This window comes from Capra hircus, chromosome 12 (assembly GCF_001704415.2).
Source record: "Capra hircus breed San Clemente chromosome 12, ASM170441v1, whole genome shotgun sequence".
NCBI classification, from domain to species: domain Eukaryota; kingdom Metazoa; phylum Chordata; class Mammalia; order Artiodactyla; family Bovidae; genus Capra; species Capra hircus.
Genome location: NC_030819.1, coordinates 67,044,177 through 67,070,105, shown reverse-complemented (window position 1 = coordinate 67,070,105; position 25,929 = coordinate 67,044,177). Strand labels below are relative to the sequence as shown.

At 37.0% G+C, this 25,929-nt stretch overlaps 1 protein-coding gene and 1 long non-coding RNA gene across 6 annotated transcripts in view; one reads left to right on the top strand and one right to left on the bottom strand.

Annotated features, from left to right (window-relative positions):
- The window catches only part of LOC108637304 (gametogenetin-like), a 46,577-nt gene that overhangs the window by 711 nt on the left and 19,937 nt on the right, over window positions 1-25,929 (top strand). For 2 of the 5 annotated variants that reach the window (XM_018056716.1, XM_018056711.1), the window contains exons 2-4: window positions 9,588-9,690; window positions 17,519-17,640; window positions 18,308-18,439. The gene's annotated coding sequence lies outside the window, so the exon portion shown is untranslated. Of the gene's footprint in view, window positions 1-9,587; window positions 9,691-17,518; window positions 18,440-25,929 lie in introns of all 5 variants that reach the window. The other 3 variants (XM_018056714.1, XM_018056712.1, XM_018056713.1) reach the window with 3 other exon arrangements.
- The window catches only part of LOC108637305, a 61,247-nt gene that overhangs the window by 15,685 nt on the left and 19,633 nt on the right, over window positions 1-25,929 (bottom strand). The window lies entirely within an intron of this gene.

The window sequence follows — 25,929 nt, the reverse complement described above, 5'->3', positions numbered from 1 at the left end:
ACCTGAGATTCAGATTAAGAAACTCTCCCCAAAGTCTTAAAATTACTAAACAGAAGCACAAGACCTAGGCAGATCTATTCAGTGTCAAAAAACTGGGCACTGTGGTAGGACGGTAAATGATGATAAGCTGTCAATATTGAATACCTTCTTTAAAAAACCTTTTAACTATTCATTTGTTTGAGAGAATTATTTCACCTGTTGCCAGGCTAGTTAAGATTTAAAAAAAGACTCCCTTTGATCTTAAATGATTACATTTTAAGAGTATTTTAAAACTGGTTGCTTTTTTCCTGATCCCAAGTTATTATGAATTCTCTAAAGAATCCAACAGTTAAAAATCTGGGGCATTGTTACACCTTTTCCTAGTTTTTATTGTAAAACAACTTGTGATGAATCATAAATGTTTGAGTATACAAAGACATACATCATTGTGAGAGTTAAATTAGACGAGTGTGCCTCAAGTACTAAGAAGTAAGGAAATGGGAGAAGGTAGCATGGTTTGTGTTACTGAGGTACAATCAGAAGAGGGATGGATTTTAATAATTTAATAATTGACATCATCAAGTAGTATCATGGTTGCATAGTATGTGACTTACATCTCTATGGTACTTTTTGTGCACTGGTTAAGTGAATGACCTCTGGAATCAAACGGCTTGGGTTGGAGCTCACCTGTTATTTACTAGCTTTGTGACTCTACAAGAGTTTTTTTTTTTTTTCTCAGTTTGATCTTTTGTAAAAGGATTAATGCTAATACTTCATCCAGTTGTTTTAAGGATGTGAATGAGCTAATATATTAAAGGTATTTGAACAGTGCATGGTATATTAGTAAAGTTAGCTATTGTTGTGGGTCAGTCATTAACACTAATCTTTGAGGATGGTTTCTTTAGAGGTGTTTCAAAGACCAGATTACAGTTAGGGCCATTAGGAATTAACATTTGTGTTCAAGAGCCTCTTAAAAGGATAAATCAGCCAGGCAAATTATTTTTGCCAAATGGAGTAGTAATGTCTGTCAGATGAATAAAGATGTTAATTTGTTTTGCCATTTCATAAGAGTAACCTATGAAAATGGGATAGTTTTACTGCTCTGATTATTAAAGGGAGAAAAGGGGAAAAATCAGGCCATTCTAAAGTATAAAAACCATCCAAATTTCTATCATCTAGAGATAAACACATATTATTTGTAATTTAACAATATACCTGTGGAGAGAATCAGCTAGCTGCAGTCTGGATAAGTGGTATATTTGGGGGAACTTATTTGCAAGACTGTACTAGAACATCATGAATTGGTAAAATTTTTATCCAGTCCATCCACTTTTAAGATTTATTCTGTCAGGAGAATTCCAAAGTGCTGATATTAGTAAATAATAACATTTATTGAGTACCTACTAGGTACTGAATGTCAGCTAAGCATGTATATCCATTTTCTCCTTGAATCTTCATAATAACTCATGCTGCTGCTGCTAAGTCACTTCAGTCGTGTCTGACTCTGTGCGACCCCATAGACGGCAGCCCACCAGGCTGCCCGGTCCCTAGGATTCTCCAGGCAAGAACACTGGAGTGGTTTGCCATTTCCTTCTCCAATGCATGAAACTGAAAAGTGAAAGTGAAGTCGCTCAGTCGTGTCGGATCCTCAGCGACCCCATGGACTGCAGCCCTCCAGGCTCCTTCATCCATGGGATTTTCCAGGCAAGAGTACTGGCGTGGGGTGCCACTGCCTTCTCCAGTAACTCATGAGGTAGGTGTAATTATTGTCTCCATTTTGCACAGACTGAAGTTTATATAGAGGTCACTTTTAGAAGAATCAAGTCCTGTTTGTTACAGATCCTATTTAACAAAAAAAGGATTTAAAAATCCTTCATTAAAGTTTCTTGATTCACTAACATGGGAGAAAGCAAAGTCAAGTAACTCGGTTCTTATGCCTGAACAAAAAAACCCAACTGGGGAAAAAAAAATGATTTTGAAAATGAAGAGTTTTATGTTTGACCACAAGGGGGTGCAAATTCCCGAACTGAACTTGAAAGCAAAGAAAAAAAGAGCACTTTTACTTCAGATCTTCAGATTCACAGGTAAAAAACTAGTTAAGAACACCTTCCTTGAACTTTAATACTTCATACAGTGATACACTTGATGAGAAGAATGGACTCAATTATTTAGGGACTCAATTGGGGCAGAAGTTTGCAGCTTTCTTTCATCTTCAGTACAGTGAAGAGTTAGCCACCCTACTCCCACCCCTTTCCACCCACCTAGTTTGTTTCTCTGCATACTCTTCTTGACTTGTCATGAAACTGAAGTCATAATTTAAAATTTGAGGTTTTACTTTGGAAACTGCCATGCAATCACCAGCAAATGAATGGTAAATATGGGTAGTGTGGAGAGCAGAGGTCTTGTAATTTCAATGCTTTTTTTTCCCCCCTCTTGCTCCTGTTTCTTAAGAGTAAGCTGCAACTGATGGAATGTTGGCTTCAACATATTAGCTTATTTAGATAAATTGTGAAAGTTACAGGTCTGTTCATCTTTTAAGGAAGAATGAAGCCTCTTAAAACACTGTGAGCAGTAACCTGAAAACTTGGTATACACTGGTGAGTGTTTTAAAAACAGTTTGCATAGATGCAAATTGCGCAGATGTAAAAGCTACATAAATAGCTTTTATTTTCCTGTTGGTCTTGTTTTTCTGATGTGGACTTAATTTTTTTAAAAAAAACTTTACTTGGAAATGATTTCAAATTTACAAAAAGTTGCAAAAATAGAAATAGTTCAGAGAACACTGGTATCATTTACTTGCTCTTTTGCAAATTTTCTCTCTCCAAATATATATGTTTCTTTATATGTAATTTTTTTCTGAATGATTTGAGGTTAAGTTACATACATCTTGGCACTTGATCCCTAAATACTTATTTCCTATCAACTTCATGAATTTACACTGAAAAAATACTTCAATCTACCATTGATACAGGCGTTTTGTAGGTTGGTCCTTGTAGCACTTCCCCCTTCAATACAGGAGCCAGTCTGAGGTCAGGTACTACATTTAGTGGGTCTTGATTCTAGCTTCTTTTACTGGAACGCTTTCGCAGCCTTTCTTTATCTTTTATGACTTTAGCATTCTTAAAGAATATAGTTTCTCCCTCCACCCTCCTTTTAGAGAGAACATTCCTTATTTTGTTTTTGTCTGATGCATCCTCATTAAGTTGAGGTTTTGCATTCTTAACTAGACCATGGCACAGGTGATATTGCGTCCTTCTAGTACCACTTCTAGAAGCATGTGATAGCCATATGTCCCTCACTGATGATGTTCATTTTGATTATCTGGTCTTTATGTGGCTAGAATTTTCCAATGTTTGGTTAACTGGGGTTTTTTTTTTTTTCTTCCTGGCAAATAAGTAATCTGTGGGGAAATACTTGAAGATACATCCTACTCATCAAAGTTCCCATTTAAATTTAGGATATGTTACTGCCAATATAGTTTTACAATGATGGTTGTAACATGATTCAGCAAATCTGTGTTAAGTCCTTTGATATTGACCAGTCAGTCCACAGCATTCTACTGCAAACAGAGGGCCCTTTCTTCTCCTCTGTTTATTTATTATCTGCCATTAACTTATGAATTCCTGTGTTTTTCCACTTCTGTATTTTGTTTCCTTGTGTTCTATCTGTATTCGTTAAGTGTATATTTTGTACATTTTTTTCTGAACCATTTCAAGGTAAGTTACACAGATCATGACCTTTCACCTCTATTTTAAAGTCTGTATTTGATTAGTTTTGGTGTTTGAATTGTCCTAGATTCAGCTAGTGGGAGCACCTTTAATCTGGGTCCTATGCCTTTGTGGTGTGCCTACATGATTTTCTGGGAATACTTACTTGCTTTCCGGTATAGTAAGATGTTTCAAGTCTAGCTCCTGCCATAACCCTGGAGTTAGCTTATTCTCTAAATAACCCTGTTTCCTCTTAGTGAATATGGTCTTAGAGACCAAGGTTAGGTTCATTGCTGCTTCTTAGACCTTTTAGGAGACAGAGTTAGGAAATATACATGTATATATGCACATTAAAATATGCATATACTACTATATATCTGTTAGTAACATGGGTTGAATTTTAAATTATCTTTATTATAACTGTAATTGAGAAGATATAGCAATTTATAAAGTTTGAATAAAGTCAAATCACAATTCACATTAATAACTCATGCAATTTTCATGTTCCCTTAATAAATGTCTGTACATATAATTTTATAAGGTCACAGTATGAAATAGTTTTGTCTTTTTCCGCTTAACATGTAAGAAGCGTCTGAGTTACTATGTTAGTTTTACAGTGTCATTCTGAATTTCTCTGCTACATTATCATTTAGCAGATTCTACTATTCCTCTGTTGATGGATATCTAGGTTGTCTCTAATTTTTAGTTATTATAAATAATCTTGAAGTGAATATTTTTCTGCTTTTCTAATTGACTTTTCTATTTATTAGATGATTTCTCAGAAGGGGGAATACTGGTTCTCAAAAGGTAGCTATGTTTTGATGAGTTTGATATGTAGTGGTACACAGATTAGTCACACATGTGAACAGGATATATAGAGATGAGAAATATGTAATCCCTATTAGCAAGGAGCTGAAAATCCAAGGAAAGATAAATTCTTTACGATTATAATTTGAAGTGTATAGGAAGAACTTTAACTCAGGTCAGGAATAGGTGGCTCAGGAAAGCTTTCTAGGAGGTGGTGGTTGAGCTGTGTCTTGAAGGATATCTTGGTGAAGACTTAAAGGATTGGAATTGTCCCGGTGTAAAAGAGAGAGCAGAAATAGGCCTTTCAGAGCATTTTGGGCAGAATCTTTAGAATGTAAGAAAGCAAGAGTCAGAAGGAAACCTGGCATGGTCAAGAAGATTCAGGTAGTTTGTGTGATTTGTGGTCTAGATACCGTTGGAGGAGTTGGGAAAGGTTAGCCTGATCAAGTGGATAGAGGTTTAACCATGAAGGGCCTTACATGTCACTCTTATATTGATGAAATTGAAAAATCTGAAACCAATTAGTAACATCAGATTTATATTTTAGAAATTCACTTTAACAAGGGTACTGGAAAACAGATTAGACAGTGCAAGAGCAGGGATAGAAAGTCCTACAGAGGCTATGGTATCAGTAGTATCCAGGCAAGAGATAAAAAGTACTTGAAGCACAGATTAGAAATGATTGTGAAATGAAGTATACACAAAACTGGATTTACTGCTTCAGTTTTAATGTGTAACTATTTACAGGTAACTGTTCAGCATCTACTCTGTGTTACGTAGGGCTTCCCTGGGGGCTGAGTCAGGAGAGAAGCCACTTGCAGTGCAGGAGACCCGGGTTTGATCCCTGGGCCATGAAGATCCCCGGGAGAAGGGAATGGCCACCCACTCCAGTGTTCTTGCCTGGAGAATTCCATGGACAGAGGAGCCTGGTGGGCAACAGTCCACGGGGTCACAAAGAGTCAGACACGACTGAGTGACTTAACACTGTGTTATGTGTTGTTTAAGGTCCTGAGCATCTAGGGGTGAGGAAAACAGCCACAGTTCCTCTCTCTGTGGTGTAGTCTACTAAGAGAAAAGAGGATTAAGTTAATAATCATACAAATTACCATTGTGATAAGTACAGGATGCCATGAAAAATATAGGATGCTATGAAAGCATACACAATGGGGACTTACCACTGGAGATTTAAATAAGGCCTTTCTAAGGGGGCAGGGTGGGGTGGGGGGTGGGGGGTGGAGGCTTCCCTGGTGGCTCAGATGGTTAAGAATCTGCCTACAATGCAGGAGACTGGGGTTTGATCCCTGGGTCAGGAAGATCCCCTGGAGAAGGGAATGGCAACCCACTCCAGTATTCTTGCCTGGAGAATCCCATGGACAGAGAGGCCTGGTGGGCTACAGTCCATGGGGTTGCAAAGAGTCAGACACAACTGAGCAACTAACACTTTCCAAGGAGGGACAGTTAAACTGAGATTAGGAATTAGGTAGGCCAAAAAAACGGAAGACCACTCTAGGCAAAAGAGGAGCATATGTTAGTGTCCTGTGCCAAAAGGACCAGTAAATTCAATGCCCATATTGTTAAAGCAGAGTAAGCTAAGATGGAGAAAGTTGAAGCTAAGACTGAAGAGATTTAGGAGCCTTTGTATATGGAGAAGAGAGAAGGAAGCATGGTAGTGGGGCTCCTTGGTTTCTGATGTACCATTTCCTGAGACAGGGAAAAACGGATCAGGTTTGATGGATTTTGACATGTGAAATGTTGATTTTTATATGCCTCTGGGTTAATTACAATCCTCCCATCCTCTGGAGAGAGAACTGGATATTAGGATTGGTGTTTTGATTTGGAAGTCTGGAACTTTAGGGCAAGTTCTGGTGTGCGCTGTTATCTATAGATTTACTAGAATTTTATCTGTTTACTAAAACTTGACTAATTGTAGTTGTAGATGGTAGTTTAAACTGTGGGATTGAATGAGATCACTGCAGGAGGTGTGTAGAATGATAGAAAGTTCAACACAATCTTGAAGAACATTGTTAGCTACACAAAAAATGTATATACACAGGAAAAATTTGGCTATAAATGGTAAAGACACATGACAAATCAAAAAATATTTTTTAACATATAAAGCAGATAAAGGGTTAAATAAGAGGTCTATAAGAAAAACAGAACAGTTAACAAATACACAGCGAAAGAAGAAAAACATATACAGGTTTTTCTTGTTTTTCTTTTTAAAATAAGTTCTTGGAGAGGTTTTGTTTATTAATCCAACTTTAAGTACTTAAGGAAAGCAGAAGTTATAGAAGTTATAAAATTCTAAAAGCTAAATATTTTAAGAGACCTTTAAAAGCCTCCTTGAAAGTGATTGCTGGTAAAATTTACAAAGACTAACCAGAGCTTCCAGTTGAATTTAAAAGTCAAGGAAGAACTAAGTTTTTTAGTTCATAACTTTGATAAGAATTTAAATGACCTCTGAATATTCTTTTCAGTGCACAAAAGCCATTTAAGAAAACCCCTCATACTGATGGTATGAGTGAGGAAAGGCTGGTGGCAGTGTAAGGTAAAGCAGGCCTTTTGAAAAGTAATTTAGCAATAATAAAAAGGGTGATAGAAATATTCATCTTTCCTGCCAGAAATTCCAATTTCAGGAATCTAGATGAAATAAATCTGAACTATGGGAAAAGATCTATACAGGAAGATGCCCAGAATATTAAATATAGTACTAAGTAGCAGAAAGGGAGGATTGGGTTGGAATGTCCAATAGTAATAAGATTATTAAGTAAATTGTGGGAAAATGACTGGACTTACTATTAGAATCATCACAAAATGATGCATACCAACTGGAAAACTGTTTATAAGTGCAAGATGTAGCGGTATAAATTAGGATGATTAGAACTACTTTTAAAAATTACATAGAGGGGAAATACAAGAAAAAACTTTCAATCCATATCAGGGTTTTCTGATCAAAGCTAAAAATATACATGTTAAAAAGCCAGTCTAAAATTTGGCATTTTGATACTATCAAACGATCCTTCTGTGGAACATGGATATTCCATAAGCTAGTCCAGTGATTCTTAAACATTCAGAATATGTTTATAATTGCAGGCCCCCCGGTCTCTGGAATTGTGTGCATGTGTGAACTGTTTGCATGTAATTTTATTAGAGTTAGATGATGGTCGATGGAGTTCCTGAAGAAAAGCAGAGGAAAATGGTTCATTTATATTGTTGGCAGGATACTGGTTCTCCGAAAGAAGTCCACATCTTAATCCCTAGGATCTGAGAATATGTTGTTATGTGGCAAGGGGTATTCAAGTTGCAGACAGAATTAAGGTTGCTACTCACATGACCTAAAAATAGATTATCCTGAATTATCTGAGTAGACCTAATATAATTCCACAGTTTTTCTAGATGTGGAAGAGGGAAGCAGAATAGCCAGTGTCAGAGTGGTGAGATGGGAGAGACTCAACCAGCCGTTGCTGGCTTTGAAGATAGAAGCAGGCCGCAAGCCAAAGAATGAAGGCAACCTCTAGAAGCTGGAAAAGCCAAGAAAACGGATTCTTCCTTACAGGCTCCAAGTTTCTTCCTTCGAGACTCTATCTATACCTTGATTTTAGCCCACTGAGACCCATTTGGGACTTCTGACTTCTGGAACTGCAAAATAATACATTTCTGTTGTTTTAAGCCACTAAATTAATGGTAATTGTTAAAGCAGCAAATAGGAGAATGTTGACTGCTGTATGTAAACAGTGACTTTGCATGTGTTGATATGTGGCTGTGGTAGTGAACATGCACAAGTGGAGATGTAGTTCCTGGTTCTGAGAATCTCGTGACGGCCAAGACCATGTCCTCGTTCTGTGTCTGCAGCACAGTTCTGCTTACTCACTCAGTCGTGTCCAACTTTGCAAACCCATGGACAGTAGCCCGCCAGGCTCCTTTGTCCATGGATTTTTTTCAGGCAGGAACACTGGAGTGGGTTGCTATTTCCAACTCCAGGGGATCTTCCTGACCCAGGGATCGAACCCAGGTCTCTTGTGTCTCCTAATAAAGATTTAATGGGAATGAATGGTACTTAGCACCAATTATTCAGCCACTTGAACAAATTTGAGAATTACCCTTTTTTTACTCTCTTATGTTCTGTGTGTCCTTATAATCTGTGAGTTAAAATGGTAAGAATATAAAATATTAAATATTTGTTCTATATTGATTGTAAAAGCTGTTTTTTAAAATTTAGTTTTTAACCTTTTATTTTGTGTTGGGGTATAGCCAATTAACAATGCTGAAGGGACTCAGCCATACATGATCCATCCTTCCCCAAACTCCCCTCCCATCTAGGCTGCCATAAACACAGCAGAGTTGAGCAGAGTTCCCTGTGCTATACAGTGGGTCATTGTTGGTTATCCATTTTAAATATAGTAGTGTGCACATGCCCATCCTGAAGGCTGTTTTCTAATTGAAATAAATTGATGTTTTTTGAGTATCTCTTACGGACAAAGTGTTCTGTTTTAAGACTGTTTTGTACTTGATGATTATCATATATTTAAAACATTGTGCTAAAAATAGCTATGGTTAGGATTTTTTCCCTAAAAAATGTTAGGAATATTATAACTAGTAAACTAGAAGAATTATAATAGGCAAAAAGAATAAGGTTTATTGTATAGCATGTGGAACCTGGCTCAATGTTATGTGGCAACCTGGATGGGGGGCGGTGGGGGAGAATGGATACATCTATCTGTATGGCTGAGTCCCTTCACTGTTGACTTAAGACTGTCACAGTATTGTTAACTGGCTATACTTCAATACAAAATAAAAAGTTCATAAAAAAAGAATAAGGCTTAACAATAATGGCTGCTTTGAAAGTGTTTCTTATCTGTGTCATATATCTATCCATGACTATTTAGTTTCTACTATGAGCTTTTAATTTTTCAAATTTAATATTTACCTGGAAATTTTAAATTGAGCTTCTAGTCAGATGAGTGTATATATATTTGTATATACACAAATATTGATAAAAATATTGTATATATTGGTAAAAATACCAAATCTAGGTAATTTTCTATACTTTTTTGTTTAACGAATTCATTGAAAGTACTGTTTATCTTTTTTTAGGTCTGAGAACTGCCAGACCTCAAGACGGACAACAACTGTTTCATTAGATACTGCATCTAGTTCTCCAGTCATAAACTTGTACAACATTCACTGAAATTTGTTGGTAATGTGATGAGTTCTTCCCACATATTCACCCATTTACAGTCCCTTTTTAAAATGCAAGTGTGTCTTTTATTTCAGATATTGATAATATTTTTGTTCTGTTAAGTAACTTTGATAGTCTTTCCCTGTAACCAAATTGATAAAATAATGATACAGTCCTCCTCAGAAGGTACTTAAATGGTTCATAAGTATATGCTTTAGTTAATTAGGTATCAGTTTATAAGTACTTTATTATACATAAATATTTTGGGAGGACCCTTTAAAAGTCATCAAAGACAAAAAAAAAAAAGAAAGAAACTACTTTTAGAGTAGTTTCTTTTTAGAGTATATCCATGTTAGTTATATGGGAGAAAATTTACACGTGGATCAAGAGATATACTTCTGTTTGGGGAAATTTGCTTTGCGTGGTTTTAAACCCTAGTTTCTGAAAGTAGCTTAGGATAGATGCATACATATTTTCAACTCGGATTCTGTTAGGATTTTTCCCTACATGAGAAATTGTTTTGCTTCTGTATTCTTGGCCACAGATTGTAGGACTGAATTAAAATTCATTCAAGAAAATTAGAGATACCAAGGGAACATTTCATGCAAAGATGGGCTCAATAAAGGACAGAAATGGTATGCACCCAACAGAAGCAGAAGATATTAAGAAGAGGTGGCAAGAATACACAGAAGAACTACAAAAAAGATCTTCATGACCCAGATAATCACGATGGTGTGATCACTCACCTAGAGCCAGACATCCTGGAATGTGAAGTCAAGTGGGCCTTAGAAAGCATCACTACGAACAAAGCTAGTGGAGGTGATGGAATCCCAGTTGAGCTATTTCAAATCCTGAAAGATGATGCTGTGAAAGTGCTGCACTCAATATGCCAGCAAATTTGGAAAACTCAGCAGTGGCCACAGGACTGGAAAAGGTCAGTTTTCATTCCAATCCCAAAGAGGCAATGCCAAAGAATGCTCAAACTACCACACAATTGCACTCATCTCACACGCTAGTAAAGTACTACTCAAAATTCTCCAAGCCAGGCTTCAGCAATACGTGTACCGTGAACTTCCAGATGTTCAAGCTGGTTTTAGAAAAGGCAGAGGAGCCAGAGATCAAATTGCCAACATCCGCTGGATCATGGAAAAAGCAAGAGAGTTCCAGAAAAACATCTATTTCTGCTTTACTGACTATGCCAAAGACTTTGTGTGGATCACAATAAACTGGGGGAAATTCTGAAAGAGATGGGAATACTACATCACCTCACCTGCCTCTTGAGAAATCTATATGCGGGTCAGGAAGCAACAATTAGAACTGAACATGGAATAACAGACTGGTTCCAAATAGGAAAAGGACAATGTCAAGGCTGTATATTGTCACCCTGCTTATTTAAACTTTTATGCAGAGTACATCATGAGAAATGCTGGGCTGGAAGAAGCACAAGCTGGAATCAAGATTGCCGGGAGAAATATCAATAACCTCAGATATGCAGATGACACCACCCGTATGGCAGAAAGTGAAGAGGAACTAAAAAGCCTCTTGATGAAAGTGAAAGAGGAGAGTGAAAAAGTTGGCTTAAAGCTCAACATTCAGAAAATGAAGATCATGGCATCCAGTCCCATCACTTCATGGGAAATAGATGGGGAAACAGTGGAAACAGTGTCAGACTTTATGTTTTTGGGCTCCAAAATCACTGCAGATGGTGACTGCAGCCGTGAAACTAAAAGATGCTTACTCCTTGGAAGGAAAGTTATGACCAACCTAGATAGCATATTAAAAAGCAGAGACATTTCTTTGCCAACAAAGGTCCATCTAGTCAAAGCTATGGTTTTTCCAGTGGTCATGTATGGACGTGAGAGTTGGACTGTGAAGAAAGCTGAGCACCAAAGAATTGATGCTTTTGAAGAAAGTGTTGGAGAAGACTCTTGAGAGTCCCTTGGACTGCAAGGAGATCCAACCAGTTCATTCTAAAGGAGATCAGTCCTGGGATTTCTTTGGAAGGACTGATGCTAAAGCTGAAACTCCACTACTTTGGCCACCTCATGCGAAGAGTTGACTCATTGGAAAAGACCCTGATGCTGGGAGGGATTGGGGGCAGGAGGAGAAGGGGACGACAGAGGATGAGATGGCTGGATGGCATCACCAACTTGATGGACATGAGTTTGAGTGAACTCCGGGAGTTGGTGATGGACAGGGAGGCCTGGCGTGCTGTGATTCATGGGGTCGCAAAGAGTCGGAAACGACTGAGCGACTGAACTGCCTGACAGTTATTAATGGTAATATTTATTAAAGAAGTATGAATTACCCTGCTCCCAACCCATTACAATAAGGATACTTGGAAAGGGATAAACCCATTTGTTTCAGCTATCTAACTTCTAAATAATTAGTGTGAAAGTGTTGACCTCAGATATATTAAATATAGTGTTCTAAAATATTGTTTTAAAATAATTTAAATTTTCTTAGTAAGGGAAAGTTAGCCTATTCATGTTTGGAATCATAGACTTCTATTAGTTAAAGCACACCTATTTTGTGCTTTAACTAATACAAGTCTATGATTCTAAGGGCTTCCCTGGTGGCTCAGAGGTTAAAGCGTCTGCCTGCATAGCAGGAGACCTGGGTTTGATCCCTGGGTCGGGAAGATCCCCTGGAGAAGGAAATGGCAACGCACTCCAGTATTCTTGCCTGGAGAATCCCATGGATGGAGGAGCCTGGTGGGCTACAGTCTGCAGGGTCGCAAAAGTCGGACACGACTGAGCGACTTCACTCACCACTTCACACCTATTTGTAATTGCCCCCTGGAGCTGCTGAGAACAAAGTCATTCCCATCTATATGTGATAACCCCTTAAGTATGACCATTAGTATTTTCAACCATGAGAACAACTGAAGCTCTACTCTCCAAATATCCTTAGTTTCTTTAGTGGCTTATGATTTTAAACACTTCATACTCTTGGTTCCCTTTTCTGGTTATTCTCCAGTTTAACAGAGCCCATCTCAAAAAGTGACACCCCAAATGGTAGATCATGTACCATATGTGGCCTGAAATACACAGGGGTCGGCTAGCTTTTTGTCTAGCCATTAAAATGTGTGTATTTGAGGAACAATTTAAATAATATAAAGGACTGGTAAATAATAAAAATGGGTATATTCTTGACTGTGTCAAAGGAAAATTGAAGGGATTTAATAAATAAACTTCACATTGAGTGAAGTGGTAAAGAAACTGCACGAGACACAGGAGATGTGGGTTCGATCCCTGGGTCAGGAAGATACTCTGGAGGAGGCAACAGCAACCGACTTCAGTATTTTTGTCTGGAAAATCCCACGGACAGAGGAACCTGGTGGGCTACAGTCCATGGGGTCGCAAAGACTCAGACACGACTGAGTACATGATAAGTAAACTTTACAATGAGTAAAAAACATTTAATGGCTTTCTCAGAGGCTTTCTTGACTTGGGAAGAACCTTTTTCTAGAAGTTGAGGAGGACAAGAATCTATTGACATTCATTTCTTACTCATTTCTAGTAAATAGAAGTCAAATTGGAACTCTCTGGGCTCTAGGAGATATGACTGAGGCCATGTGACCAGTTTGGCTTCATGCTACATTTCTATTATTAATATGTAAAAAATTATTTCTTATAGAAGAAATATATAGGGAAATAAGGAGAATAAAATACCTCACGTTCTCTTTTGGCAAAGAAATGCTTACGTGTTTTAAACAAATTAACTTTTTAAGGCAGCTCTGAAGAAGTAATTTATTTTAAATAGGTGAACAGTTTATAGCTCTTATGGGAACACTTTTTCCTTACTTTTCTTCATCATAGGATTAGGCCCTATGTTTTTAATTTAAGTCCTTTAATTTTTGCTGTTAACATTTAATTTACTTGATGACCCCATACTGTTAACTTTTGACCCAGTGAACTTGGATGGTATATACAGACCTCATAGCTAATTTTAAAGAAACCCTTAAACAAAAATAATGTTTGAAGTGAAACAGAAGATTAAATTCATGTCAGTGTTCCATGTAGAGAAGTAGTACACATATACTTAACCAAAGAACTTTTTTCCCCTTTTGGAAGATGTATTTTTATAAACACGGGGTTTTTACAATTAGATGTTTCGCTGTTGGCAAAACAACCCAAAACTGGTGTGACTTAACTGCAGTACTTCTAATAAACTGCGAAACCACTGATAGAGTATAGTAGATAGGAAACCTTTTCCTGACAAGAAATTCTTATAGCATGTAGCTAAATCTAATGGTCCTTTCATCTATCTCTGCTTATACTCAGTCTCCTTTCCTGTTATATAAAATTGAGATTCCTAAAGTTTAATCCTTAGATGTGAAAAATGTTAGCACACATCAGTTTCAGTTCAGTCACTCACTTGTGTCTGACTCTTTGTGACCCCATGGACTGCAGCACACCGGGCTTCCCTGTCCATCACCAACTCCCAGAGCTTGCTCAAACTCATGTCCATCATGTCAGTGATGCCATCCAACCATCTCACCCTCTGTCGTCCCCTTCTCCTGCCTTCAATCTTTCCCAGCATCAGGGTCTTTTCCAATGAGCCAGTTCTTCACATCAGGTGGTCAAAGTATCAGAGTTTCCACCTTCAGCATCAGTCCTTCCAATGAATATTCAGGACTGATTTCCTTTAGGATAGACTGGTTGGATCTCCCTGCAGTCCAGGGGACTCTCAAGAGTCTTCTCCAACACCATAGTTCAAAAGCATCAATTCTTTGGTGCTCAGCTTTCTTTTTAGTCCAACTCTCACATCCATACATGACTACTGGAAAAATCATAGCTTTGATTAGATGGACCTTTGTTGCAAAGTAATGTCTCTCCTTTCAATATGCTGTCTAGGTTGGTCATAGCCTTTCTTCCAAGGAGCAAGTATCTTATAATTTCATGGCTGCAGTTACCATCTGCAGTGATTTTGGAGCCCCCCCAAAATAAAGTCTGTCACTGTTTCCAGTGTTTCTCCATCTGTTTGCCATGAAGTGATGGGACTGCATGCCATAATCTTAGTTTTCTGAATGTTGAGTTTTAAGCCTGCTTTTTACTCTCCTCTTTCATCAAGAGGCTCTTTAGTTCTTCTTTGCTTTAGTTGTTAATTATAATAAAGTTCAAAGCTTCTTCTAAATTACTTGATGTAAAGATAATTTATGTATAACTTTTATTTGCCCTTAAAACTGGATCTGCGAACTTACTTTTGAACATTTCCTCCCTAATTATAAAATAGTATATGAGTCCTGTCATTTATCAACCTGTGAAAAATGCAGCTTAATCATTACTATAGATAATTTCAAATATGTCACATTTACTTTATTCAAAAATGAACAGAGAGTTAAGCAATAACTGCTGTGTGCTAACTACCATTAGGTACAGGGGTATTAACAAGGCTTTCTGGAAGTAGTGCCAGCTATATGTGTTTCTATATAAACGTTCATAGGGCTTCCCTCATGGCTCAGTGGTTAAGAATCTGCCTGCCAATGTAGGAGACCTGGGTTTGATTCCTGGGTTGGGAAGATCCCCTGGAGAAGGAAATGGCAACCTACTCCAGTGTTCTTGCCTGGGAAATCCCATGGACAGAGGAGCCTGGTGGGCTATAGTCCATGGAATCGCAGTGAGTTGGATATGGCTTGCTGCTGCTACTGCTGCTAAGTTGCTTCAGTCATATCCAACTCTGTGTGACCCCACAGACCGCAGCCCACCAGGATAAGGATATGGCTTAGTGACTAAATAACAACATAAAGCTTCATGGTTTGCTAGTAAGATAACATGATTGTTGTTCCACAGTGTAAATACTAGAAGGAGTGTTAGAAAATGTGATTTTATTGTATTTTTTAAATAAATGGAAGTATTTTTCTGTAGTTTTATAGCCATGGAGGGAAACAATGAGATTTTGTGCTAGCATATTATGCCTGGAATAGAGATAAGAGTCTTGAATGACTCCCTGGTCCCCAGCTTGGTTGTACAGTACAGTTTTACTGGAATAGAGACAAATGGAGGAGGAATGGGGCTTCTACGTATGTGTGTATATGTAAAAGTGTGAAATGGAAAACTAGGAAAGAGGAGGGAGATGAGAAACTCAGTGAAGACATACTGAATATGGAAGATTAAGTGCCAATGGGGTATCCATGTAGAGATGTTCACTAGGGAGCTTGGCATCTATGTGTCTGAGGCTGAGGAGAAAGGCCTGGGCTGGAGGCAGATATCATTAAATACGTGATAGTTAAAATCAGGGGATGCCATTGCTCATAGAGATGGAATATATGGAGAGGAAATGAGAGCATTAGTAAATGGGCAAATTAAGAGGAGGAAGATAAAGAACTGATAAGAAATAGCAGAGGAAGGGAAGGGAGCACCAACTGAGCTGTGCTTGAGAAGCCGATGGGAGAGAAGATTCAGAAGGAAAGAAGTCAGGAGGGTCAGACAGTAAACACGACTGGAATAAATTGAAAAACATGATGGCAATTTTGTTATTAGTACTGTTTGCCAGAATGTTTGCAGTGCACATTCAGTGTACTGATGGTAGCAGAATTCTGTTTGTGTTGAGTTGAAAAGTATATTAAAATTAAGAGAAGTTATATTAAATTTATATTATTCCAAGTCTCCTCAGCTCGCTCTCTCTTTTTTTGGTCACGCCATGCAGCTTGAGGAATCTTAGTTCCCTGAGCAGCGATCAAACCCAGGGACCCAGCAGTGAAAGCACTGAGTCTTAACCACTGGACTGCCAGGGAATTTCCAAAACTTTTCATCTCTTATTCAAAATACAATTGAAGAATGATAGTTGTAGGGAGGAAGTTAAAAGATAGAGGAGGAGATTCTACAGTGAAGAGAGTTTAACCTATTTATAAACTGTGAGGAAGAGAGGGCAGAGAGGAGAGATTAAAAAGAGAAGGGATTTAAAAAAATAGGAGGGATAAAGGTAAAGCCTTAAGAGATGAGGAAATATTCAATACTGATACGGGATCAAGGGTGTAAGTAGAGGAACTGAGCTGGAAAAGAAAAGGAAGAATACTTCTTCCTCTGAGATTAGAGAGGAGGCAAAGATGGTTACATGTGTAACTTAAATTGTGGGACTGAAATGGAGATTCATTTTGATTTTTTTTTCTGATAAAGGAAACATAAAAGGTAAATACATAGGTGAGTTTAAGTAAAAGTATAATACATGCTATAAGGAATGGGAGAGGGAGCAAGGTTATAAGCAGGAGAAATTGATGAACCTGGGAATCTAGGCTGGATAGGAAATGACGTGAAAGATTGTGGTTTGAAGGAAAATGGAATAGTTGAGAATTGAGGTTAAAATAAGGTAAGAAAGCAGGTGTTAAGGGAGTAAATGGAGTGAATACATTTTCACACCTGTTTTTGTTCATATGTATTTCTGAGCAAAAGGTATTCAACTATAATATACTTTAATGACTGAATAAGTATTCTATTATAGAATATTAGGTTGTAAAATAAGCAGTTTCTTACTTGGGAGTCTTTTTATTGATTCCTGCTGATTTTTCTCTCCTGGTAAAAGGAACAATAAAATAATTAAATTTTTGACTTATTTCCTTAGGATGCAATCTTAGAATTGGATTTTCTGGTAGGTCTTCATAATGACCCTTTTTATTTTGGGGCTTCCCTGGTGGCTCAGATGGTAAAGAATCTGCCTGCAATACAGGAGCTCAGGGTTCGATCCCTGAGTTGGGAAGATCCCCTTGAGATGGGAATGACTATCCACTCCAGCATTCTTGCCTGGAGAATGTCATGGACTGAGGAGCCTGGTGGGCTACAGTCCATGGGGTTGCAAAGAGTCAGATGTGACTGAGCGACTAACACTTTTTCTATCTTTATTTTAGGCCTATTTCTAACAGGCTTGTTTATGTGCATTTTTACTCTATCCTGGACTGGAATCAGAAAATTGGACAATGTTGCAGGTTCTGATTGATGCAGGCACACTGACCAGCCAAAGTGAGAACTGGTAAGTAAAAGTCCTCCTTCACGGGAATAGTGATGGGTGTTTTAAAAACTTGGAATCAAGTATACTTTTTATGAGTACAATAAGAAATGATTCATGAACTGAATGACAGGATATAGTGGTCAATTTAGAAATACATATTGAAATTAAATAAAAATCTCTATGAATAACCTGCATTTGTTGACAGCATCCAATTTTAGGAAAGGTTTTAAAAAATCATGAATAATCATCAAAGTCACTGCTTCTCAGACTTTTCCACAAAAGTTTGGTTAATAGCAGAGAAGAGTGAATAACTGCCCCAAAATCTGTGTCCCAAGATAGAATTTTCTTTAGTTTTGCACTTTGTCTTAAATTTAAAATGAAAGTGCATTATATACCATAATAGTCCTATGGTTAATATAAATATAATGCTTGTAATTTTTTTCAAAATCTCTGAGTAAAATTGATATTTTAGAAAATGATCCAAGTTTATTCAGCTTTTAAAACCCTGGAATGCTTAAAGTTCCCATTGCCCAAAGCTGGGCTTGTACAGGCAAGGTTCTAGGCTATTTCATGGTTGTACAATACATTCGTTTTCAGTTCTTCTACAGTTTAGCCAAGGCTATTTATATAGTATATGGCAGGGAATTGATTAATTAATGTTTACCCACACTGAAACTGAGTGTTACAGAAACTGAAAATTCAGAGTGAAATTTCAACAGACTACACTACAAGAAATGTTAAAGAAGTCCTTCATACAGAAGGGAAATGATACCAGGTGGAAATACGGATTTACACAAAGGGATGATAAGCACTGGAAAAGGTAACTATGTAAGATTTTTTTTCTATTTACTTCTCTTTTAAGATAATCAACTGTTTAAAAAAAATACTATGTGGGTTACAACATGCACAGTAAAATATATGAAAATAATAGCACAAAGTCCAGGAAGGGAAAAAAAAAGTATGATATTTGCTGTACATATAGTAGTGTAATATCACTTGGAAGTAGACTGATAAGTTATATATAAATCCTAAAACAACCAGTAGAATAATAAAACAATCTTAGATAGTAAGCCAACAAATGAGAAAAAAATGGAACCATAAAAAATTTAATCTGAAAAAAGGCAGAAAAAGGAAAAAAGGAACAATAAACAAATGGAACATAGGATAAATAGAACAAACAGAAAACAGCAAGATGATAGACTTATATCTAAGCATATCAATAATCACATTAAATGTAAGTGATCTAAAAATCCTCATTAAAAGGCAGAGATGATCAGATTGGATAAAAGCAAAACACTTTATATACAAAACCACAACAATGTTAAGAATGAAAGGATGGAAAATACCATGCTGATGCTGACATTAATCAAAAGAAAACTGGTGTGGCTAGATTAACATAGCGAAAGAAGTAAGATTTCAAAGTGTTAAGATTTCAAAATATTACGAGATAATGAATGTCATTTCATGATAATAAATGGGCCAGTTAATCAGGAATACATAACAATCCTGAATGTTTATGCCCTAAATAACAGTTGGTTCACAATAAATGAAGCAAAAACTGATAGAACTGCAAGGAGAAAAAGAAAAATCTACGATTATAGTCAGAGATTTCAGTACGCCTCTTTTAATAATTGCTTGAAAAAGTTGAAGCCTAACAAGGATGTAATAAGCTTAAATAACAGTATCCAGCAATATTACCTAATTGACTTCCTAGAACATTCCACTTAAAATAGCAGAATACACCTTCCCTTTCAAGTATACATGAAACGTTTACCCAGAGTGAGCATATTCTAGGCCAGGGGTCAGCAAACTATTGCCCTACTGCCAAATCTAGCTTGGTTTTATATTGCCCTGTGAACTAAGAATGGTTTTCATATTTTGAAAGGTTTCTTGGAAAAACAGAAAAAAATTTTGACAGAGTTTTTGGCCTGCAAAGGTTAGAATATTTACTTCCTGATCCTTTACAGAAAAAGCTTTCTGATCTCTGTTTTAGGTCATAAAATATGTCCCAGTATATTTTAAAGAATCCAAATCATGCAAAGTATATTATGGCCACAAAGGAATTAAATAGGAAATCAGTAACAGAAAGCTAACTGGAAAATCCCTAATATTTTGAAACAAATATAATCCATTGATTAAAGGACTCAAAAATGAAATCAGAAAGTGTTTTGAACTGAAGGAGAATAAAAATACATTATTGAATTCTGAATAAATGAAATGCCTGTATTAGAATACACCAAAAAAAAAAAAACCCTCAAAGCAATGACCTCAAGTTAAGAAGAGCAAATTAAACACAAAGAAGAAAAAAAAAAAAATCATGAAATAATTTAGATTGAAGTGGAAATCACTGAAATGGAAAACAAAAATCAATTGAGAATATCTGTGTGATGAAAGCTTGGTTTGTTGAGGTCAGTAAAACTGATAAACCTTTAGCCAGACTGGTAGGGAAAAAAAAAAAGATAAGACACATATCAGGAAGATTGGTAATCAGGAATAAGAGAGGTGACATCATTACAAATTCTACAGGTACTTAATAAGGGAATATTATGAAAAACTTTAGGCAAACAACAACAGCAGTTTAGATGAAATGGCCAAAGTCCTTCAAAGATTTTACAAATTACCAAGCTTACTCAAGAAGAAATAGATATAATAGAAGAAATAGATAACCTGAATTGTCATTTTTCTGTTGAATTATTAGTTTAAAATATTCCTATAGGAACTTCCCTGGTGGTCCAGTGGTTAAGAATCTACCTTGCAATGCAGGGGACAGAGGTCCTATCCCTAGTTGGGGAAGTAAGATCCCACATGCCTCAGAGCAACTAAGCCCACACCACAACTACTGAACCTGGTGCAGCCAAATAAATAAATAATATATATATATAAATTCCCGTCTTCCCTGGAGAAGGAAATGGCAACCCACTCCAGTATTTTCGCCTGGAGAATCCCATGGACGGAGGAGGAGCTTGGTGGGCTACAGTCCACGGGTTGCAAAGAGTCGGAAGTGACTGAGCGACTTCACTTTCACTTTATATATATATATATTCCTACAAAGAAAACTTCTGGTCTATAGGGCTTCATTGACAAATCCTTCCAAAACATTTAGGAAAAGAAAAATAATTCCAGTTACACATAAACTCTTACAGAAAAGTGAAGAGGAGCGAATACTTCCAAACTTGTTCTTGGAGGCCAGCATTACCCTGATACCCAAATACTATGAAGACATAACAAGAAAACTCAGGCCAGTCTTCCTCATAAACATAAATTGAAAAATCCTAAACAAAATTTTATTAAATAAAATCCAACCATATATAAGAAGGATAGTATTGGGTTTATCTCAAGAACGTAGGATTGGTTTTAACATTAAAAAATCAATGAGTATAATTCACCATTTTAAACTAAAAAAGAAAAACTGATTATCTTAATAGATGCAGAAAAAAACGTGTGACAAAACCCAGTATTCATTCCTGATTTTAAAAAACTCAGCAAACTTCGAATGCAAGGATTTTTCTTCAGTCAGATGAAAGGTATCTACACAAAACCTAAAATAACGTTGTATCTCCTGATGAAAGATGGCATGCTTTCTCCCTGAGATCAGGAACAATGAGGAACAAGGACTTCTGCCCTTACCACTTTTATTCAGTATTGGAAGTTCTGACCAGTACAATCAGGAAAGAAAAAAAAAAAATTCAGATTGGAAAAGAGGAACTACAACTGATATAATCATCTATCTAGGATTCCTAGGTGGCTCAGTGGTAAAGAATCTGCCTGCAATGCAGGAGATGCGGGTTTGATCCCTGAGTTGGGAAGATCTGGAGAAGGGAATGGCAACCCACTCCAGTATTCTTGCCTGGGAAATCCCATGGACAGATGAGCCCAACAGGCTGCAGTCCATGGGGTCACAACGAGTCAGACTGAGCAACTAAACAACAATAAATCATGCATCTCTTCCTCTTGGTGGAACTGGTGAAGAGCTGCTAGCAAGAGCTGAGTTTAGCAAGACAGTGGGATATAAAATCAATATCTAATAATCATTTATATTTCTGCATTCTAGCACCAAAGAATTGAAAGTGGAAATGTAAAAAATATACAGCATTTATAGTAGCATAAAAAATAAGTTCTTATGAGTAAATCTGAAAAAAGGCATGAAAGTCCTGAAACCTGGAAAGAGCAAATAGCACTAAGAAGAAGGAAAGATGACTTAAGTAACTGGAGAGATTTACCTCCAGTTTACCTCATGGGTTTATATTAATATGTCTGTTCTCCTCAAATTGATCTAAAGGTTTAATACATTCAAATCAAAATTCTAGTAGGCTTAAAAAAAAGTTAAGCTGATTCTAAAATTAATTCATATAGAAATGCAAAAGATCTAGGATAGCCAATTTTTATTTATTTGTTTATGTATTGTTTTTAGGTAACTTTTGGAGGCAAAGTAGATTTTTAGTTAAGAAAAGTAGCGTTGGACTCAAATAGATCTGGACTTAAATCCTAGCTTTGCCTACTTACTATCTACAGATAATCCAAGGAAACAAAGTCTTTTAATTTTATTCATTAAGTTTATTATTCTCACTCACTAAGGGGTCTGCTAAAAGGGAGAGAATGTTTAGTAAAGGGCATCTTTGACCTGAAGGAAAGAGTTCCAAAGCCAGGTTACTTCTTTTGAAATTGCTAACTCATTATACACAGCCGTTTGATGTTGTCTATTGCGTTCCCTTTTTAGCCCATAGGGTTTCAAACTGTTTTCTATATAATAATGGCTTTCACATATACATCAACAGGCCCAACAGGTTATCAAGAAAGCTTGAGTCCTCTGTCTTCTAGTGATATCCTGCTTAGATCTGACATTAGTTTCATTTTTTTCCTTCAAGCTATTTTTTTCCAAATTTCTTGGCTATTGTTGGTGATAACACAAATTTTGGAACCTTCAAACTTGTAATCTTAGGTTATGTCTTTCTTTCTTTACTTCCCATAGGTAAACAGTTGCTAAACTTGTTAGTTCTTCTAGTACTTCTCTATATTGCTACTTAATACGTTCCTTTGCATTTTGAAAATTGCCCATTTAATCCAAGCTCTTGATTGTCATTTATTTTGTAGCCTCTTGTATTGTGGCTTCCCTTGTAGCTCAGTCGGTAAAGGATCTGCCTGCAGTGCAGGAGACCTGGGTTCAATCCCTGGGTTGGGAAGATCCCCTGGAGAAGGAAATGGCAACCCACTCCAGTATTCTTGCCTGGAAAATCTCATGGACAGAGGAGCCTGGTGGGCTGCAGTCCATGGGGTTACAAAGAGTTGGACACAACTGAGCAACTAACACTTGCATTGCAGCCTCTTGTAGTCTCCCTAGCCCCCCATCCCATCTTATCCTCTTCCCTACTAGCTTACACAAAACACAGAATACTTTCTATAAACAGTCTGTAAAGAAGCATTGCTGGATGAATTAAAAAAACCTTATTAAGTATCAGTAGCAAAAAGGAATTTACATGGAGTCTCCTTTCAGCGATTCTACCCGAAAGGAGGAGAGCAGAACCTTCAGGAATTGAGTCACAACTCAGACAAATACCAAGTGGGAGATGTTTCTGGCAAGAGACTGATAATGTATGATAGTAACCACTGGAAAGATAAAAGGAGCCATAAAATTGAACTTCCCACTAGCCATTCTTTCCCTTTTTGCTCTCTGCACACTTCAGCTGGGAATCTTTATGCAGGTAGTAGTTATTTGACTTGTATTATTCTGGTTGTAATAAAGTTATATCTAAGAAGCTAAGAGAGCTGACCAACTGAGAAGGGAAAGCAGTTTGTTCTGACCATAATGACAAAAGGAGTTCAAGGCACACCAAACATTTTTCTCCCATTTAGAAACATCCTAGTATTTAAGCATATAAATACTTGGGCTTCCCAGGTGGCTCAGATGGTAAGGTGTGTGCCAGCAATGCGGGAGATCCCTGGGTCGGGAAGATCCCTTGGAGAAGAAAATGGCAACCCACTTAAGTACTCTTGCCTGGAAAATTCCATGGACGGAGGAGCCTGGTAGGCTACAGTCCATGAGATCACAAAGAGTCGGACACGACTGGGCAACTTCACTTTCTTTAAGCACATAGGTGGCTCAGATGGTAAAGAATCTGCCTGCAATGCCAGAGACTGAGTTTGATCCCTGGGTTGGGGAGATCCCCTGGAGAAGGGCATGGCAACCCATTCCAGTATTCTTATCTGGAAAATTTCATGGACAGAGGAGCCTGGCCAGCTATAATCCATGGAGTTGCAAAGAGTCAGATGCGACTGACTGACTAACACTTTTTACTTTAGTATTTAAGACTAGTATTTAATTTCTCTTTACTCTCTTATTTGTGTTCTCTGTTCCCATCATGTCTGTGAGATGACCTGCCTGGTCCTGCTCTGCAGTAGGTTTGTATAGTGTTGCATCTCTAGAGCCTTGAACAGTGCCTAGCATATAACATATAGGAAGCACTTAGTAAATATGGTATTTGATGAATAAATGAATGGTTATTTTTTCTCTCTGGGAATCTAAACCCATCAGCACTTTCAAAATATCTATGTAAGATTTTCTGATTCCACTAAACTTCTGTCCATTATCCATCTAGTTTTAAGTTACTTCATTTTCCACATCCTCATAGCAATTATTTGTAGCTTGTACTTGATTAGTGTATTCTTATTATGTTACTTTTCACATATTCCTGTATCTATTCTATCTATGTATATTATTTTCAACTAGAAGATAATGCCTCAAATGTCAAATACTATATGTGCAGTTCAGTATTGCCTTGTGTGCTGCAGAAAGGTAGACCCTCAATAGATAGGCAGGCTACCTCCTTGTGAAACATATTCTCTGGGTCTGTGTGATTTGCCTTGAAAGGAAGTTAAGATACATAGATTCTGGTTTTTTTTTTTCCCCTCATATATTGTGTGACTTTGAGTTAATTCATTCCTTCAGTGTTCAGTTTAAGAACAAGGTCAGGAATGGTTTCCTAAAGAAAAACATTTTAGACTTACAGCAGCATTTATATGTTGGTAACATTTCTCCAGAAATATTTAAGGTAATACACAAACTGGACTGGTCAATTTTAATCTTTTTCTTGGAATTTCCATAGAAAAGTTCAGGTAGCAGAGACACTGAAATAGTGTTACATAGAAAATACTAACTGTAGAAAGAACCATAGTTTCTTCATAGGGAAGTCAGAGATAATATCCTGAATTTTTGCACTACTTAAATAACTCCTTAGTTATCTCACAACAGAATTAATGTAGGAAAACACATTCAAGGAGTTACTGAAGATCGGAATAAGATGGTGCAAACTGTAAAAATGCTTTCTGTAATAGGTTTTCAAGTATTTAAAGAGTCATTCGCTCTCTGGCCTCCTCCATCTGCACTGTCTTCTGGCAACAATAAAGTTGTGCAACCTATGCATGAAAGAAGTTTCTAATAATGCAAAATCAACAGCAGTTTCTTGGTCATTTCCATTCCCTCCTCCATGAAAATGAACAACATTTAGGTTATTCCACGTATTTTTTTCCATGCCCCCCAAAACTGTTAGGTTGCCAAAGAAAACTGATCAGGTAATGAATTACTGTTTGCCTTCATGTAATTGGTTTAAGTACAAGATACATAAAATCAGACATTAACGTGGTAATATGAGAGGAAGAAAAACATCAAACCATAGGATTGAGTTTTAGTTTTACTGACATTTATATATCATACTTCCTGTTTATGATTTCAGAAGTGCAGCCAGGCAGTGCTTCTGTGAAAAACTAAGTAACTGGGAACAGTTTTGAGGATTAAAATGGCAACTTACTGAAAAAAAAAAACCCACTAAATTTACTGTTTATAGAATTACTATCTATTGTGTAAAAATTACTATCTATTGTGTAAAAAAAAGCTGAATCTCTTCAGACATCATTTATTTGTAATTAAAAGGGAACATGATGGCCTTGTGCCTTTAAAACAAACAGCCCAGTTTTAAGTCTTAGTCCTGAATTTGAGTAGGTGATGGGATAATGAAACCAAGCTAACCTCCTTCTAATCTATATCTATATCTCATACATATATATGTCTTTATACATATAGATGTATAAAAAAGGTAATTCTTGCAAACATTTGCTTTTTTCCCTCATTTTGAGATTTCAGTTGACTTGTTATGCATTAATTAACAATTAGTTCTGCCTGAAGGAGGGACCTGGGACCTGCCTCTTGAGAAATCTATATGCAGGTCAGGAAGCAACAGTTAGAACTGGACATGGAACAACAGACTGGTTCCAAATAGGAAAAGGTACATCAAGGCTGTATATTGTCAGCCTATTTAT